Source organism: Silene latifolia, chromosome X, assembly GCF_048544455.1.
Source record: "Silene latifolia isolate original U9 population chromosome X, ASM4854445v1, whole genome shotgun sequence".
Classification (NCBI taxonomy): domain Eukaryota; kingdom Viridiplantae; phylum Streptophyta; class Magnoliopsida; order Caryophyllales; family Caryophyllaceae; genus Silene; species Silene latifolia.
The window spans coordinates 50441859-50459019 of record NC_133537.1 but is presented as its reverse complement, the minus strand read 5'-3'; the positions used below and the strand labels follow the sequence as shown (position 1 = coordinate 50459019).

Below are 17161 nucleotides of genomic sequence, written 5' to 3'. Positions count from 1 at the left end.
AGACAAAATAAACAATATTCATTTTAAATTACCCCATACTGTAATATCTCTTAAGGTAACCGGTTAAAAACTGAAAGGGCGAGAAGTTTGGTGTGAGGGGCGCCCTACTCATCCCAAGCTTAAGAGGCTCCTAACAGTTTCTACCCGGATCATTTTATTAGACACATCCTATGTTCATTATTGTTCATTGGTTAGGCCTGAGGATCGTTTTGCTCTGATACCACTTTGTAACACCCCCATTTATTCAGGAGCGTTTAGCTGGACATTCCAAGTAAATGAGAGCGTTACCATCTCAGTTTCCCGAGATAGTGAATAACAAAGTCCAACTCACCAAAGTACATTAAGTAAAATTTAGTGATTACATGTTCGTTACAACTTAACCAAACCAAAACATAATATAAAATAAGATACAACTCGGAGCGGAAATAGATAAGTGATTAAATAATCTATGTGGTCTAGATTTCTAGGTAGACTGTCCAAGTCCTCACGCATTCCCTTAAGTTCCCAAGTCAGCTAATCTTTAGTACCTATCAAATATACTCCCCATTATGGTTCATCTCAAATGTTCACGAATACATGGTCAACCACGAGGTTGAGTTGGAAACTAAACAATGAATAAGAATAAAGCAACCTGTAATATCACTGATACACAAATAAATTCTACCACCACAATTCCGTTCACTTCACACCACGGCACACAACCACTTCTAGACACACAGTCATACTCCAGGACAGACAGTCCAATGGACACACAGCCCACCTCAAACATACAGTCTGGTCATACTCTAGACACACAGTCCCGCCTTAGACACACGGTCTAGATTCACACAAAACTCATCTCCTAACTTCAATTACAATCAATAACAATGACAGTCTCATTAATATAACCAAACCAACATGATAAAGAATAATGGCACAAGACAGAAAATCCAGCAAGATAATAAAAGATTGCTGTAAACAGTTAAAGTCATCCTTCACCAATTCAACACAACATACATTTAACCCATCTTTTAGAAATAACAGAACTAAGACAAGATTGAGTAGTTTCCTACCTCGCAGCAAATATAATCCAATAGCAAATCCAATTAAGCAGCTCAAGCACGACTAAGAAATACTTCACCTCAAAACCGTCACCTAATAGCAATTATGAATTTACTTATTAATTACATTACTCTTATAATTTATAGATTATATTCATTATGAATTATTTTAACCAATTATAATTTAATTATATTAATTATTTTTCGTGTATATTATTACGTAAAAACCCGTCTTAAAACTAAATAAACCAACCCCTAAACAAAATACCCAAAACCATTACAAACACGTGAAACAATCCAACCACACACCCATGTACCCACGACTAACACCCCAACCACTCCCGTGTTTTGACACTACCAACACACGACCTCAATTCCAACCCGGCCCCCACCTTGAGTCCCTGCTACCAGCCTCACAACCACCTGCAACGACTACCACAAACAACCAGCAATCCACGCCCTAGCAGCAACAACCACACACATCACAAACAATACCGAAAACCCGACAACTAACTCCTTCAACACCAGCCCCACCACGACTCTCCACCATCACTCTCACCGTGGTTGGTTACCCATCCCACGGTGTCCCTGGACCTGCCCAGCCACCAACAACCCCGACATACAAGTCAAAAACTCACGCCCTAACTTCCCTCCTTAAACCCGACACCAACAACCACAACACACACACTCACCTCTTTACACCATCCCCACGACCACCAGTGGCCACCACTGTGGTCTCCGTTGACCCACGATGGTCCCACCACCAGCCACGACCTCTCATGACACCCAACAACCACCCAGAAATGACACACAAGACACGTACAACAACACAACACGCAACAACCACCACAACCGCCAACCACCATACCAACCACCACCTTCAACCACCTAGACACCACCACTAGGACTGCTTCCCGCCGACAATACCAACCACCTGAGTCCCATGTTCATACGAGAAAAACACGCAAGCTACAAATTCCGTCTTAAATCCCGCGACAACCGCCCCTTTAGACACCAATTCTGCCACAGACGGTGGTCGACGAAGGTCACGGTTGGTCCCACTAGAATTATTACGGTTAAGGGCAACTTTTAAGGTCAACGACACTGTTCACGGTGGTAAATACGGTGAATAAACGATAACTTAAATCATTAAGACGATATAAACATAAATTACGATGATCTTTACCTTTTATCGCTAATTACTTCTTCCGTCTCTTAAATCTCCGTCTTCTATCTTTCTGAATTATTTTTCAGATAGCTTAGTATTTATAGTCTAGGTTTAGAGAGTTTATGATTGCAATTAGGAAACTATTGCCTTATTCCAATTATTATAGCAACTACCAATATTATTATTATTATTATTATTATTATTATTATTATTATTATTATTATTATTATTATTATTATTATTATTATTATTATTATTATTATTATTATTATTATTATTATTATTATTATTATTATTATTATTATTATTATTATTATTATTATTATTATTATTATTATTATTTTTATTATTTTTATTATTATTATTATTATTATTATTACCATTATTATTATTATTATTATACTTATTCGTATTCTTATTATTCTTATTCTTATTATTATTATTATTATTAAATCCCGATACGAAACCTGACCAACACATATATATGGCCAACAAAACTGGCCTACTTAAATATAACACACGGTCCAAGGCCTTATTATTAGCTAAGTGTAATACCCGACTTGCTTACTTACTTTATTATTTAATTAACGTCTTATTTGCTACTATTATTAAAAATGCCATTAATTACTTATTTAAATTACATAAATTATTCTTGTAAATCATTATTAAATTATGAGGTATTACAGTCTTCCCCCCTTAAAATGAACTTCGTCCTGAAGTTCGCCCATACATATTATAACAACATCTATGAACATCCACTCAACTGAGCACCATCCAACTTATGATAATACATGATAACAAAATTAACCACTTACTATTATCAACTACACCAATCTTATCACAAGATGTCACAATAATAACTAAAACATTTGTAGTATCGCATTCCTTCCCCCTAAAAATAAACTTCGTCCTCAAAGTTCGGGAAATCAAACAACAGGAATAAACAAACCATTTGTTATAACACCACAAAACATGTAATACACATTGTAACATAAGACAACTATTATTTTCAACACAACATCGATTGATGGATAAATGAATAACAACAACCCTTGAATTACCTTTTATAACGTGCACGTGTATTTCTTACTAACGAGGTTTAACTTAAAGATGGATGCAAATAATGTAAATATATAGGCTTAGGGCAACACATTCCGCATATCACTACACATATTATTCTACTTCACATAATTTACAACATCAAAATATCAAGGTGTAAAAGCTTACATTTTCAAGGATAAGAAAACATGTTACAATTTCCAAAAATCATTAGTAATTAATAACATAATTACTTCTTGAGCACTTATACTTTTTAGAAAATACTGAGAGTCAATAATTCATGAGTGAAGTAATTAAGTCCAAAGCTCATAAGATCAATTTATAATGAATTTTACAAATTATTTGGTCGAAACAGAAATTTAATAGAAACTTGTCAGAAATCTAGGTCATCTTGTAAAAATCACTATGTAGATACCTCATTTCTGCACCTCTCGCAAACCACCCGGTGATGATTGGGCCGCATGTTTGCTACGCGGAACGATTTGTGACAGTTTGTAAGTTTATCGTCAAGTGATTGCTCAAATACTAATGTCTACCTCTTAGTTGTCATCTATGTGCCTATACGGTCGTTTTGGTAGTAATTAGAGTACATTTGGAGTCCGGGCCTAAAACCGTCTTTATTTTCTAATAACCGTTAAATCCCGAGTCAGAATGTTCTGGAATGTTCCGGATATTTCTATTCCATATTTTATAAATATTTCACAATCTTTAATCTTTGGTAAACAATTTCCCGTAATATTCACATAAGATATTAAGGAAAACCAAATTATTCCGTCCTTCTATAACTCAAACACGAAAATCTTTCTTCTGCAGGAGGAAACCACTTGGGAACAGACGCAGGCAGGTGCTGCGCCCTCTTCTAAGAGACGCAGTGGCTGCTGCGCCTCTTCCCAGGTCCTTTTCTGCGTAATTCTCGTATCTTGTTCATTTCTTTCCGATATTCACTTCCAAAGACTCTCCGAAACCCTAATTCCTTCACGTGATTAGTATAAATAGGAGCCTTATCTCCTCATATTTCTCACGCGAGTGTCCGCCCTTCTTTTCTCCCTTTGCATTCTAGACCTTTATTCTTAATTTTTGGCGTTTACGTGCTTCAACTTTCGACCATGTAAGCTCGGATCTTTCTGAGTACCAGCCTCGTTTGCATGACCGACCAATTTGACCAACTCCACATCAATCAACTTAATTAATCTAATCGTTTTCCTCTTACAAGGGCACTTTCATATTTGCATTATAGTTCGAGTCGAGCATCGCTAATCGATAACTTAGTCCTTCTCGTTTCATCAAACATGTAAGTCTGAGGGTGTAAATCTCTCCTTTTATTTATTATTATTTATCTTTTTGTACCACCATTTTAAGGTTTATGTCGAAAATACCAATTAAAACCGATTTCTAAAACCGTGCTTTAAAACCTCTTTTTGCGGATTTCCAAAAGACAGAACGTCGAGAAATGACGCAGCAACTGCTGCGCCTCTTCGAAGGAGCGCAGTTCCTGCTGCGCCTCTTCGTGAGACTGCCGCAGTTCATGCTTCCTTTCTTCTTCCTTCGTCCTCTGTAATTCGTTCTTTTGTTTGTTTTCGTTTGTTTCTTATTAATTCTTTGGCATAATAGCTTATAATTTCACATGTATATTAATTATCGTCATTAACATGTTTTATCCATCATAAATCCGACTTAAATCCCTTAAAATCTCATATTTGCGGGTTTTCGTCATAAAATTCAATACGGGTTGTAGAAATTCGATTTGTTCATATTGAGTTTCTGGAATTCGACCTTTGATATATTTTCATCTGTCTATTGTCATATTCGTCGCATGTTCGTCATTAATTCGCCATGTTTAACCTATTTAGTTCACCTATGTCACTAATCAATCATTCGTTCATGTAAATAATTCGTTTACGTTCGTCTCATCCATGTTTTGTTGCTTTTATGACCATCAATCACATGTAAACAACCTGATAATCACTTCCATCCGGGTAAATTTTATAAATCAATCATTAAATTAACCTACGAACATTAGCGATTTGCAGTTCCGGCTTCACAGCCAGAACTCACCCTTGGAACAGACGCAGCATCTGCTGCGCCTCTTCCAAAGGGCGCAGTCCTGCTGCGCCTCTTCCAGGTTGATTTCTGTCTCTGAACTCCGTTGTTGCCTGACCTAGTTTATTTAGCTTACGTATAATTGACTATTAATCGTATTATCGCCTACTGATCTGTTCGTTGATTCATTCCTTTATTCGTTTTTCCAAATTATCCGTTTTAAAGGTATTTTCGACATAAATCGCCTAATCCATTGTAATTATTGTAATTTTCATTATTGTAATTTTTCTTTATTGTATTTATCTTATTTCTTGTATGATTTGTATGTTTTCACATGTAATTGAACATTAAATCCTACCTCGACATTAATTGTTTGCTAATTACGTTTCAACCGACTTAGTTAATTCTCACATGTTAGGATTAAAACTTGGATGTTGCATTGCATGCATATAATCGACGATATATCGAGTATAGATGATGTCCCTAATCATTAGTAGAGGCCGCTATCGAGGCGGGCGGGATTAGGTGGTCGATCAAAAGAGCTTCCTAATACGTACCCTCACCCCTTACTCCAGATCTCTGTGAACATCCGTGTTCATTGGCATCCACGAGAGTCATTCTAGACATAGAATGCTAAGGGTAACGATTGCTTAGTGTTCTTGTCTCTACTTTGTGTCTTGACATGACACGAGGTATTCGAACGGTTCCAATTTCCCATAAAAATTGGTGGCGACTCCAACAAAAATGCAAACGCTTGTTCTCTTCCTCCCAAGCGCCCCGTGGCCCCCCCGTCCACAGTTTGGCGACTCCGCTGGGGATAATACACTTACGTGTAGCCAAGGGTGAAACTTGAACAAGGTTAGGGAATAGTTTATACAAGACAATTGTCGGTTTTCATAACTCGGTCTTCCTAGACCGTTTCATTCGGCCTTCCTAGGCCCAACCCAACCCATTCGACCAATCGTCCCGTCTAGACGGTCCTAATTCTTATTTGGGCCTAAGGATGGATAGCGATTGACGTCATCCATACCATGATGCTTACTCTTGTTTGTATCAAGGGCCTTCATTATTTGAGGAAATGGACTAGGAATCGGCCTTACTCTTGTTTGGTACGAGCCTCTCCACAGACTTCAAGTTTGATGGTTCGGTATGGCAACCCACCCTTTAAACCAAAACCCTTTTAAATGCACTCAGCATCCCGTTATAATGCTTGTATAAATGTTTGTACCTTACGTGATCACCATTTCTAAATGAAACCCTGACGATTTTTTCAAAACCCTTTTTTTTCAAAATTTCGAAAAAGGCCAATGTATTAGTGCAAAACCCAGTCGAAACTCTGTCCGTTTGTCGAGTCAAAATTCGGGCCACAAGCCCATTTCAAAACCTCACTTCGAGTCCACTCCTACAACTACACTATAGTTGACTAGGATACACATTTTCAGATCTTTATCTTTTCTTCAAAGCTCACTCAACACAAGTGGCACACACCCACTTTACAAGTCTAAACATTTCTTCTTTTAGCAAGTGTGTTAGAATGGTCGATCGTGTTTTGATTCGTCATCGACCTCTTATCCAGTTTTCAAGATGCCTGGAACCAGCGAAACAAACCTCCACCAACTGCAAGATGGTAATGATCGAATCCTAACCGCACTAGCTCAAATCCAAGTTACTCAAGACCAAGTGTATGATCGCCTTGACACCATCGAGGGTCGGATCTATGCCGTAGAGGGGAGATTGCCTCCTCACGAAAGTGAAGTAGTAGGTGACTATGCGGATGAATCCAGGGACGAAAATCCTCCCATGGGACTGATTGTAGCTGAGAAAAGACTCCAATACTTAGAGGAGCAATTGATGTACCTTAAAGGGGATGACATTTATAGGGAGAACAACCGCAAGTATGAGGCCGTCAATTCCAAATTGCCAACCAACTTCAATATGACGGATATCCCTAAATTCAAGGGGCACGAAAACCCTCTGAACCACATCCGTGCCTTCAAGGATTACATGTCTATCAAAGACATCAAACCCGAGATGTTCTTAAGGATCTTTCCTTCATCTCTTGACACCATCCCGAAGCAAAGGTTCTACTCTTTAGAACACAAGAAGATCGCTACTTGGGAAGATGCCGCGATCGAGTTTGCCAAACAATATGCGGATAATGCCGAGATCCAAGTTAACATGCGCACTCTAGAGGTTCTTACCCAAAACGACAAAGAAGGATTCACCGACTTCCTAAGTAGGTGGAGGAAGACTAGTACCCAACTAGTTGAACGCCCGGATGAGGCTACCCTTGTGGAGAAGTTCGTGGATAATCTCAAACCCATTTATGCCAACCATTTGAGATATCAACATATCAAAACTTTCAAGGACTTAACCGTACTAGGGACAAGGATTGAAGATGACATCCGTAAAGGGCTCTTGTCCAAAACGGTAGGTCGAGGATATCAAGGCTCAACAAGTCGTTCATATGGCTCTACTAGCAAGACTGATGAAGTTAACCTTCTCGAGCCATCCAAGAAAAGTACCCCACCAAGGAAATTCACAAATCTTGGGGACACTTACTCCAACACTCTTAAGAGATTAATGAAGCAGGGCAAACTCCAACCCATAGGACCTACTCCTAAACCTGAAAAGAAATCCAAGTTCTGGGACGAGAACTCATACTGTGAATACCATAGGGGCAAGGGGCATGACACAGAGAAATGCTACAAATTGAAAAATGTGCTTCAAGACATGATTGAATATGGTCGACTACCAATACCGCCGGGAGGTAAACCAAACAACACTCAGAATCCTCTTGGAGTTCTAGTGATTACAAGTGACGAATCTACCTTAGATTGTTCACACCTCATCTCTCCAATTGAAGATGAAATCCATGCAATCGAGAATGAAGGGTTCTACTCTACTATCTCCCCTACCATTTCCGACTTCATCACATGGGCAAGGAGTGTGGATAAATAAGTTTGGGAATTAGAAAATGTGGTGACGACTTTACATTATCCCAACGCAACACCCAAGTAGCATGTGCCACTAATCTTCTCTCAAAACGCTACTATGCAAGAAATAGTCGTCGTGGTTGATAAACTAGTCGACCAAATCATACGACTAGAAGATGAAATCATGAGAATGAGGGGACTAGCTACAATCAATGGAGTTTGGGCCGATGATGATGAAGACGAATACCTCATCGAAAACTCCCTAGTCAAGGAAATAGTCCAAAACGGTGAAGACCAAGATGTGGACCACCTAACTCGTTCGGGACGTCCATATCAAAGCACTACTCAAAATGGTCCAACCAACGTTGTCATACCAAATGATAACGAAGATGACTCCACTGACCATTTGCTCAAGCAATTACAGAAGACAAAGGCTGATCTTTCAGTCTAGCAATTAGTAGCAAGCTCATTCCCGCATCGCCAAGCTTTACTGCAAGCTTTGGCCAAACTAAATGTAGCACATAACTCGACACCCGAAGATGTAGTCAACTTGGTCTTCCAAGAATCACCGAAGCTAAGTAATCCTATTACTTTCTCAGACGAAGATTTGCCACCTTTTGGCGCTAGTCACAACTTAGCTCTTTACATCACTGTTATTTGTCTAAAGAAGAACGTGCCAATGACCTTGGTAGATGATGGCTCTGCGGTCAACGTCATACCCCTCAAAACGGCATAAAAATTAGGCATGAAAGAGTCGGATTGGACCCCTACCAGTCAAGGTGTTCGCGCATATGACGGTACACGACGAAAGGTGGTAGTACTTGCTAACCTAACCATAGCCACAGAGCCAATGGAGCGAAAGGTTAACTTCCACACTACTACACATACCTTGCATTGGTGACGCTTTTTCATGCGTTTTTCGACGCTTAAAAGCGTCATTGTTTTTTTTATCGACGCTTTATAAAAGCGTCAATTTTTGGGCCGTCGTTATTTTTTGACGCTTTTTTTAGTCAATAGTTATGACGCTTTTTAGCGTCTTCATAGACTATTGACGCTTTTAATTGTCAACAAATGTGACGCTTTTAAACGTCTTCATGGACTACTGACGCTTTTAATTGTCAACAACATTGACGCTTTTAAGCGTCTTTGGTGGCTATTGACTTTTTTTTCGTCAACAAATTTGACGCTTTTAAACGTCTTCATGGACTATTGATGCTTTTAATTGTCGACAAATTTGACGTTTTTAAGCGTCTTCAGCGACTATTGATGGTTTTATGTGTCACTCGATGAAACGGAATTAGGCGTCAACTATTTATATATTGACACTTCTTCTTGTCACGGTATAATTTCGGCTTTTTTATTTCTGATAAAATCGTACGTAGATCGAGATTAATTAAATACACCTATAAATAATATAGTACTACTAGCTATCATTACTAAATCATAAAAAAAACATAATGCAATATACTCCGTATATAATTAATAACGTACCCATGTACTTTTATAAATAATCATACGTTTGATACATATACCGTCTCCGTCACAAATACTATAGCTAGCTAGCATTGACAATTTAACTAATATAAACTAGTACGTAATTTATAGTACGACAAAATCAAAAATATCAAAAGGGATCTGGAAAATAGTAAAAGTCCAAAAAATCGTAAAAAAATGCTACGTAACTAGCTAGACAAGGACACTGAGTATAGTTTGAATGTGGTAGGGGCTTCAATCATGTAGGCGCAATGTCAAAGAGACTTCAATCAACATATGAAGGCACATCTTCAATCAACATTTGAAGGGGCATCATCACCATCTAATGAATCTGAAACCTATAAGAAAATATAATTTATATGAATATATTTGATTAGTACATATACACTCCCAATAATAGAAATAAGTTAGAGTGGCAAAGACAAACTCCACCAATTATAACACAAACAGCACCCACGAGGCACAAGCAAACCGCGAAACTCAATGGAGAAGAAACATGACCTACTCACAGCATTTATTTGGGTAAGGAATGAGTAGCGAGGAGGTGAATTCCACATATTAAGCGGCATTTACACTAAAAGGCTAAATGTGCATAGTGAAAATTAACATCATGAAACTTTCCATTCTGATAACATCGGAAGACTATTACAAAGTAATTTCTTTCTAGGTGTTGGGAATTTTCTACCTTGTATCATCACTATGCATTATAAAACATTCTAGTCAGACAAAAAGTCTTTCACTTGTTGCCCACGATTACATAAAATATTTGAAATTTTTTGATGAAATGAAAGTGAGATACTAACTGAAAGGCAAGTAGATCAGTAGCATTGTGCGATTCTTCACCGTATATGACCGACACAAACCTTCATGTTCACACTTTGTGGCCATGATGCCAACACCCAACACCAAATCGCATTTGTCATGTTTTAAGCCATGTAATTAAACAAATTAACTAGTCGAATCGAGAGATACTCCAAACATAATAGCAATGGAAAAGGAGATCTTGTAGCAGACAAAGTATTAAATCACAGTCAGGTGAGTAATATACACATTCAGACAAAGAAATGCCCCCCCATAAACTAGAACTAGAGGATACAAATTCTTACATGTTCCACAAATTCGGTTAAAACTTAATACTCCATACATTTAGCCGATCTATTACGTAAAACTCTTGAATATTACTCTTAAGGACAATCCGCTATCTCATGATTCATGAAACCCTGAGACTTTTAATTATTCAATAGTGGGATGTATTGTTATGCTAGTATACTACCAGAAGTCAAGAACCCAATGCAACTGCTGCAACTGAAAACCCAATCCAACTGCCCAGTTTCAGTCACATTATATTGTAGGAGGGGAAAAGCACCGGCATTCTACCCTAAGTCACTGATTCAGGGGAAAAGCACCTTCTAAATTGCATTATGACCAAGCTATCAACAAAAGAAGCAAAATTACACATGAATGCAGATTCAAGAGGGATTCACAGCCCAATTCACCAAGCCCAATTCAATGAGGGATTCATCAACACCACAATACGTCAGGAATGAGTAGCAAGTAGGGTGAATTCCACATATTAAGCGGCATTCACACTAATAAACAAAGCAAGGCTCTCGGCCATGGCAAAAAAAAATACTCCCTCCTATTCTACATAACTCTCCCCTTTCATGGAGGGCACGGGAATTAAGGGAGGGGAGTATTATATGATAAAGTATAGGAGTGGGATAGGAGATTGGAGAGAGGGAAGGTATTGTGTGATTAAAATAAGTATTGTTGTGGGGTAAGGTGATTAAAATAAGGATTGTTGTGGGGTAAAGTGATTAAAATAAGATAAAGTATGAGTATTGTGGGGTATTGTTGTGGGGTGAGGTGATTAAAATAAGTATAAATGTTTGCCAAATAAGGAAATAGGGAGAGTATTGTGAATAGACGAAAAAGGAAATAGGGAGAGTTATTTAGAATAGGAGGGAGTATAAGGAGAAGTAAAAAAAATTACGCATACCTGTGTACTGCCCATGTTCATGTTCCAAGACTGATTTTGCCATGTCTATAACTTCAGTCGTAGCTTTTCCAGTACTAAAGAGGTCCAGTATTTGAGCAAACTGTGTCGTCATTTTTTTCAACAGTCCATTACTCTCATCGCACTTGGTTTTTAGCTCTTTATTTTCCTTGGTCACATCATCCAAAGCCTTCTTCATATTTTCTAAGGCTAGACTACTAGTGGCTCCACAACCAAATCCCTCTTTTCTTAAGATACCTTCTGGCTGTGATTTAAAGCAACAAAAACGAAAAAAAGGGACAATAGAAGCAAGTTTTAATTTCGCTCTTAGAGATGAGGTTGACAAAGAATGTGCTCGTATGATCTATGCTTCTGCCTTGCCATTTTTTCTTGTCAAAAATCCATACTTTCGTCAGTTTCTTCTCAAATTATCAAATAGCAACATACCTGGCTATGTTCCCCCAAATTATAATAGGTTGAGGACAACATTGCTAGAACAAGAAAAAGCCCATGTGGACACTTTGCTTCAATCTTTTAGAAATTCTTGGAAAAAAAGGGGGTTTCATTATGCTCTGATGGATGGGGTGATAGGCGAAAGAGACCTCTTATCAATGTCATGGGTACTTCTGGGGGAAAGACCATGTTTATTAAGTCATTTGACACAAGTGGTAACATAAAAGATGCTGAGTATGTTGCTTCTTTGTTCACTGCGGTTATAGAGAAGGAAGGGCCTGAAAACATTGTGCAAATCATCACCGATAATGCTGGAAATTTTAAGGCAGCGGGTTTGATCATTGAGGGCAGGTATGCTAACATTTTCTGGACTCCATGTGTGGTTCATTCCTTAAATCTAGCCCTCAAATCTATTTGTGAACCCACTGCTAATTCAAGCCACTATGATGCATGTAAGTGGATTTCATCCTTATCATCGAGTTGCACCGAAATTGTTAACTTTGTCAATCAACATTATAAGGCCTTGACAATTTATCAAAAATATACCAAGCACATGTTGTTAAAAGTGTGTGAAACTCGATTTGCTTCACATGTTATCACCAACTTTGAGCGACTACTTTTGGTTAAATCTGCTCTTGAAAAAATGGTGATGGATCCTAATTGGAGAACATTTAGGAAAACGAACGTAGAATCAAAAGCTGATCATGTTAAGCAGTGTATAATTTCTGATAGTTGGTGGGAGAAATTGGAATATTTTTTGAGTTTTACATCTCCTATATATGATATGATAAGGTGTGCTGATTGTGATGACCCTTATCTGCATCTAATATATGATATGTGGGACTCTATGATAGAAGAAGTTAAGGAGAAAGTATTTAAGGAAGAAGGAGAGGACTTAAGTACTGGATATTCCAACTTTTTAAATGTAATCCAACATGTTCTGGAAGCTAGATGGAACAAAAGTAACACCCCACTTCATTGTATGGCTCATTCATTAGTTCCGAAATTTTATAGTGAATTTTGGTTACAACGTGCTGCCGGGACCATTCCAAGAATAGCACCAAATAAAGATCATGAGGTATCTCTTAATAGAGATAAATGTTTTAAAAAATTGTTTCCAAATCCTGATGATCTTAGAAGAGTGTATGTTGAATATGGAATGTTTTAAAGGGGATTGGGATTTTTTTCTAACCTCATGTTATGGAAGCAAGAGTTCATGAGGAGCCACTTAGTTGGTGGGCAAGTTATGGATCATGCACACCCATGTTACAGGCTTTGGCTAATAAACTGTTATGGATCAATAGAAAAGTGTCATTAATGTAATGGATTTGTAGTAGTGATATAAGTGAGCTGCTTGTGCTATAAGTGAACTTATTTCACTGCTAGCTCCAAAACTTAAGGCTCACAAGAGTCACAAACAACAACAACAACAACAACATTACCCCAGTGCCTCAATGGCTCACAAGAGTCACAACTGTACAAAATTTGATATACAAAAAAAATCGAACATGTGTATAAAGGCTAGCAGTATTGAAAAAAAAAATTGATATACAAAAAATTTAAGATAACTCAACACAAAAATCTAAAGTAATTAGCCGGGGGCAATTTACTTCTAAGCAGAAATCGTATGATCTGAACAAAAACAAACATTTGGAGAGAAAAATTGAAAAGAAGAGAAAAGATTGATACATACCTAGTGTCTGAATAGTCCCGAGCAGCGAACTATCTGAATCTTATCAAGCACCGAACTATCTGAATATGTCCCGAAAGCAATAACTTAATAATCTGCTTGTGCTTATAAGAAGAAAGAAGCTACAGATACATACCCCATGGACATCAGTGAACTTGCTGACCACAATATGTAATGATAAAAATTCAGTAAATTTATGACTTCAATTTGGCATGATTTATCCTAATTGATGCGTAAATTAGTAAAAAAGTTGATCTATAAGAGTCTTTGATGCACAAATACAAGACCGGTGAAATATGATCGAGTAAGTACTGTTCTACATCGAAGAAGTAGAAGGGTGTTAACCATTTTACGAATTAAAGACAATCACTTTTTAAAGACAATAATATTTGCCAACAAAACTTGGTCTGTTAAATTTATCGAATTAACAACATCAACTCTGATTCAAAACCAATTATCATCTGCAGATGAGAGGAATCAATTGAACTAAGGAGTCTCTAACACACACGAATTTCAACAACTATACAAAAACATCAACTAATTAAGACCAGGACATGGTCTTGATTTCCAAATTATTCATTATAACGATAATAATAATCATGATTTCCAATCAGATATGGGTGGCAAATTGAAAATTTATTGTTTCCATTCCTCCGATCGAAATTACTAATTGAAAATGAATGAGAAACAATCAATTATCGAATTGAAATTTTCGATCGAAATTATCCATATTCCGATTAAATCAATCAAAATTAACATCAATAAATTACAAGTAATTCAAAATGAATGAGAAAACCGTACCTATGATATGTAATCAGCAGATTGCATCTTTGCGAATTGAAGAAGTAGAACTGATTGGCAGATTGAGTCGTTTTGATGATGATTGAACGAGAAATTTGAAGGTTAGGGTTTTTGGTTGAAGAAGGCGATGAGAATGCGGTGACATTGTGGATGAATATTAGCGGGATTATTTCGTGAATTTTAGAATTTACGCTCCTTACTTATTGTACTTGGCGGTTTTCCAAAAAAATAAAATTGGATGGTTATTTACGTCGACGCTTTAGAAAAGCATCAATACAAAAGCGTCATCAGTGTAAGGGATTTGTAGTAGTGCCAAATAGTGGACATCGAAGCTTCCTTCAACATACTCCTAGGAAGAACTTGGATTCATGCTTCCAAAGCAGTGACATCCACCCTTCATCAAAAGATCAAGATCCCGCTAAATGGCAAAGTGGTGACGATCACTTCGTCACCCATCAAAGCAATAATCGAAAAGAAGTCGAACAATCAAGTCCTTGCAGATCCAGTATATGAACTTGGGGGCTTCCAAAGCATAAGTGTCATAGAAAGCGAATTGGCACCCTTATACTATGATCCCTACTCCAACTTGGTGTTCAACCACATACTCAAATCCCAGGGATACTTCCCTGGAATGCCTTTGAACCCTATTCGAAGAAACACCTTCGCACCATACAAGGAAGGCAACTAAAAAAGGATACCACTTGGACTAGTGTACAAACCCACTAAAGAGGAGGTTCTCGAGATGCTCGCTAAGTTCAAAACCGCAAGTATGTAGGAGTCCAAATGCGACCCTATCTCCCTACCCTAAATGGGTACTTTGTTAAAGAAGGAAGTCTAGAACTCTTTCACGGATTTCCCGAGCCTTGGCATTATCTCGAGAGGAAGCTAGCCGGAATCGAGATCTTTCACGATTGCTACTTCATCCCTCCAGAAACGGTTCCTACCGTCAAAACCCGTCAAGCACCTTGCTTAGACGAACAAGCTGTTAATCTATTGTTCGGAGAAGATCGATTTGTTAGAGCCGCGCAGGATGAGATCATTACCATGATACTTCAGGACGATCGCTTCAACCCCACCGCGTTAATCACAGAAACTAACGCGAGTCAGCAGAAAGGATGGAGAAAGTCAATCAAGTGGACCAACAATCAAGGAAGACTCTTCAAGCTCACCACTAGAGAAGGAGATATGTTCAAAGGAGAACCAGAAGACGATGAGGCTGAGTCAGAGTCGGAGTCAGAGTCGGAGTCTAGAGAAGTCACTAGGGAGTCTCCTCCTGTCGTCATCCCCATTCCCTTTGTTTCTCCTAGCTTAGCCTCGAGTAGTCACAGTAGTTCGGAAATGTCCCAACCATTTGTCCCTTTGCCGCCACGACCACGGATCGGATGGCTTCTTTGTTTCAACTTTTCTCAAACTTTAATATGAATAAATCAGGTTCTGCTTACTCTTTGTGTTATCTTGAGTGCAATTCTGTTTACGATGATACTGAGGATGACCAAGACCCAGACTCAACCGAAATACCTCCCTACATAGCCAAAGAAATACTACAGGAAAGGGAAGGGGGACCAGTAATAGAGGACACCGAACCCATTAATGTAGGAACCGAACTAGAACCCCAAGAACTTAGGATAGGGACTACCTTGAGCTCAACCGAAAGGGCCGATTTCATAGACCTCCTAAACGAGTTCAAAGACGTTTTTGCTTGGTCCTACAAAGACATGCCAGGGATCGACAGGGATATCGCCGAACATAAAATCCCGATTTAGCCAGGTTTCAAACCTGTAAAACAGAAGCTTCGCCGGATGAGAACGGAATGGGCTCTCAAGATTAAGGAAGAAGTCGATAAGCAATTCAAAGTCGGATTCATCAAAGTTTCCGAGTATTCTGACTGGGTAGCCAACATAGTACCTTTACCCAAAAAGGATGGGAGAATCCGCGTTTGTGTTGATTTTAGGGACTTAAACAAAGCAAGTCCTAAAGATGACTTCCCTCTACCACACAAGACATATTGGTGGACAATACTGCAGATCACGCATTACTATCCTTCATGGATGGGTACGCGGGTTATAACAAAATCAAGATGGCCATAGAAGACATGCATAAGACCGCCTTTGTCACTCAATGAGGAACCTATTGCTATACGGTCATGCCGTTTGGATTGATTAACGCCGGAGCTACATATCAACGCACCGCAACTACACTCTTACATGACATGATGCACAAAGAAGTTGAGGTATACGTAGACGACATGATTGTCAAGTCCAAGGATAGAGAGGGGCATATTGCGAACCTTCGGAAATTTTTCGCAAGGCTACGAAAGTACAACATGAGGCTCAATCCTCTGAAATGCACATTCGGATTTACGTCTAGCAAACTCCTGGGATACGTCGTTAGCCAACGAGGTATAGAAATAGACCCTTCCAAGATCAAGGCTATGTTCGAAATGCCACAACCTTAAACAGAAAAAGAAGTCAGAGGATTCCTGGG

At 38.4% G+C, this 17161-nt stretch overlaps 1 long non-coding RNA gene across 2 annotated transcripts; it reads right to left on the bottom strand.

The window, feature by feature from the left end:
* Positions 1-9719: 9719 nt before the first annotated feature.
* LOC141621389 (uncharacterized) lies at positions 9720-14818 on the bottom strand. 2 transcript variants are annotated; one of them, XR_012532282.1, is made up of 4 exons: positions 14678-14818; positions 13880-14034; positions 11737-11998; positions 9720-10075 (listed from the first exon to the last, which is right to left on the bottom strand). It is a non-coding gene; the product is annotated as an uncharacterized LOC141621389 (long non-coding RNA). The 2 variants fall into 2 exon arrangements; XR_012532283.1 differs by lacking the exon at positions 14678-14818 and having other exon boundaries at positions 11737-12464; positions 13880-14030.
* Positions 14819-17161: the final 2343 nt, after the last annotated feature.